Source organism: Tupaia chinensis, unplaced genomic scaffold (genome assembly GCF_000334495.1).
Source record: "Tupaia chinensis unplaced genomic scaffold, TupChi_1.0 Scaffold000709_1, whole genome shotgun sequence".
NCBI classification, from domain to species: Eukaryota; Metazoa; Chordata; class Mammalia; order Scandentia; family Tupaiidae; genus Tupaia; species Tupaia belangeri.
Window position 1 is genome coordinate 1,294,718 of NW_006160232.1, and position 3,190 is coordinate 1,297,907.

The 3,190-nt window shown below is 42.0% G+C and overlaps 1 long non-coding RNA gene across 1 annotated transcript in view; it reads left to right on the top strand.

The window, feature by feature from the left end:
* The window catches only part of LOC114010094 (uncharacterized), a 9,756-nt gene extending 7,587 nt beyond the window's left edge, over positions 1 to 2,169 (top strand). The window contains exon 2 of the long non-coding RNA XR_003551481.1: positions 1,668 to 2,169. This is a non-coding gene — a long non-coding RNA (uncharacterized LOC114010094). The remainder of the gene's footprint in view (positions 1 to 1,667) is intronic.
* Positions 2,170 to 3,190: the final 1,021 nt, after the last annotated feature.

The window sequence follows — 3,190 nt, forward strand, 5'->3', positions numbered from 1 at the left end:
TGAGAAATCACCCCCCAGGGGTGATGGCCACGCTGCAATTCCTTCTCCTCCATTCTCCTCTCAGGATCTTGGGCACGCACGCACAAGTGCCCGGCGTGAGTTTAAGCCGCAGTCGACTATGTGGGAGTCCAGCGACATAGTCATTACGCTAACTGTTGGTCTTGGAATCCAGCATCTTAATCACCATGCCACCTGCCGGCCCCTAGAACCTTGTTTTCAGAGAGCTAAATCTAAGGAAGTTGCCTTAGTTGTCTGTGTCACAGGTGAGAGAGGAAATGGTACATTCCAGGGTTGTTTGTATTTCAGTCTCCATATCTATTGTTTTTTAAATTTGCTAAAGAGCATGAGCATTTGCCTCAGGGAGACAGGGAAAGTAAGAAAGCAGCCCACCTGGAGGATGGCCCCAGTGCAGCCCTTTCTCCTTAGGTTTTCCTTTGGAAAATTTGAGCACACATGCATATGTACTCTGTGTAGTTTTGAAGCTTCTGCATCCAGTACTCCAACTGCCTAGTTGGCCTAATGGGATCTCGCTATCTTAAACCACCATGCCACTGGCTGGCCCTAAAATCAGATAGTTTTAATCTGTGCCTTTGATATTAAGGAATACTAGACTGCTTCAAGGGATTAACACTGTTTTCTTTTTTAAAATCTCACCTAAGTATAATTTTTGGTCTGCACATTCCAAGTTATCATTACCGGGTAGGTAATGGAGTGGATAAAAGAGGTAACAAGGGTTTGTGTCAGCAAAGGGACATATGTACTCCTGGGTTCTGGACCTGGGTGCTCAAGTGATTCAGTGAAACTGCCTCAGGCGTTCTCTAGCCTTCAATTTTACGGAGTGGGATAAGGGACTGTGTCACCAGATAATGTGAGTAAAGTGCTTTGAGATCATCAGATGAAAAGCAGCCTATAAAACCCAAGGTGCTTGTGTTATTTTGTTACTATCATCAACAGAAATAATTGTTACTCTTAATCATATTGGGCTAGGTGGAGCTGGGTTTACTTCCTAATGGGCCAGTATAGGAATAAAAAAGTGTCAAATTGGAAGGACTAATTGAGAAGAAAAGCACCAACTCTGTTGGTAGACTCCATTTCTTATAGAGAGAATCTTGCCTTTCAGTGCCAGAACATTTTTTTACTCAAATTCTTCAATGGGTGCAAAAATCCTGCTTCTGCCTCTTTAGGGTTATAAGTGAGAAGCATAGAGGGGTAAGAGACATACCCACAGAAATGAGACTTAGTGTCCTAATTCTGAGGTTGTGTTTTTCTCTTTTTCATTGTCATTTCTTTGTTCAAAGAGAAATCTCTATTCTAGGACTGCTGTTCACTGCTGTGCCCTTGTTGTTTTTAGATTTTTATATTCTTGGTATTTCTTACTGACCATTTGTGTCAAGTGAGGTGAGCCTTGTGGAAGAGCTAGCCCTTTGATGACCTTAGGTCAGGCAAAACATGTTCTCCTCCAATCTGAACAGCACTTAAGAGAGTGAAGGATTCTGAATCCATTTTCATCCCAATTCATGTATCCCCACATACATGTAAGCCAAGTAGAAATAAATCTTTTTCTTTCGAAGGTACAGTTTAACACAGCAGTCTAGGGAGTTATATCCTTGGTGTTCTTGAGCAAAGCCCTGAAATACTTTCTGATAAAAATATTTGTTTTTCTCCAGGTGAGGCACCATTACCCAGTTGAACTCTGCATTTGGAAAGCCCGCAATTGAAGAAGACAAATCAGAGACGTTGTCTAACCTGGAAACAGGGACACCTTTGGAACTTTGCTTTCATTCACAGTAATTTTTTTAAAGTGTCATCAAGTGGAGTTAGTTTTTTCATCTTGTTTTGCTCATCGAGAAGAACATGGCTTTAAGGATTTTAAGTTTCCTTTTAGTTTTGCATGAACTCTATAGGAAACGGAGCCCTTAAAGGGCTTGGGAATAACAAAAAAGAGATTGAAGACAAGCTTGCCCTCTCTTTATTTCCTTTCCCTTCAAAGAAAAGGATTTACAACTCATTCTTGTAACAGCTGTTGTCCTGCTGTAGCCACTGAGAGAGAGAGAAAAATCAAATTAAACTACCACTGCCAGACTACAAGCCCTGGTGAAGTCAAGGTGTGGGAGTGGTGGCATTGAGAAGACTGCCAAAAAGGGACAGGAATTGCAGTGAAAACAGCTTCTTTTTAAAGCTGGAGAGGGCCCCAGATTTGTTTTTGGATTAAAGTAGATACATAGAGCACACACCTTCAGTGTGCTCACATTTGTGGAAGTGTGATAGTTGTGGAGGTACTACAGTATCTCCTCAGAAGAATTTTTCCCTGCCTGAAGTTTTCTGCCCTACCCTGATATTCTCCCCTTCTTTTCTTTTGAAGATGCGCTTCCATCCATGAGCTATACCTTGGTCTGAGTGACTCTCCATGTTCTCCACCTGCAATCATTTGCATGTGTACAGCCTACTGTTCGTCTGAAATTTTTAGACTGTATAAGTTGTGTTTCTTAATCTCCCCTTCTGCCTTGTTCTGGGGAGGTGGTTATTCACTGTTTGAAATCACCTTTCCCCCTCCCATGTGCTTTCTTTCATTTGAGATCTTTTGACTTTTGGTTTTATTTGGGAGGGGGAAGGGTGATAATTTAATATTTTCGGTTTCCCTGGTTTCTTTCTGTATTCCTCTCTGTTGTTTCCCTCATCCCATTTTCTTGTCTGTTCTGCCGCTGTGTGGGCCTGGGCTATGCGGCAGGGCAGATCTCCCATCAGAGCTCCAACATGCCCTCAGAGTCTGGAAAGAGATTCAAACCCAGCAAGTATGTCCCGGTCTCAGCAGCCGCCATCTTCTTAGTGGGAGCTACAACACTCTTCTTTGCCTTTACGTGAGTTTACTCCAAGTGGTGGTATTGGGGGGGAGGGTACTGCATGGGAGGTGATGGGGAATGCTTTTTTTGCTATTTTGGTATTTGAGAAGCTAAATAACTGAGTACATGATATCTGAGAAACATAAATCCCAATCCCAGGGATATCTAAGAAAGGTTAGAAAAAGCCTATCCTTTCAGCCATGTTATGAATTTTACTCAGTTGAATCTTCTGTCTTCTTCCTTTCCTTTAGAGTCATAGATGGCTTCCTATATTCTTTTGTAACATTTCTTTGGAAGATTGTTTCTTTTGTCTTAGTTTGCTTTGAAATTGTAGTGCATTCTTAGGCCCC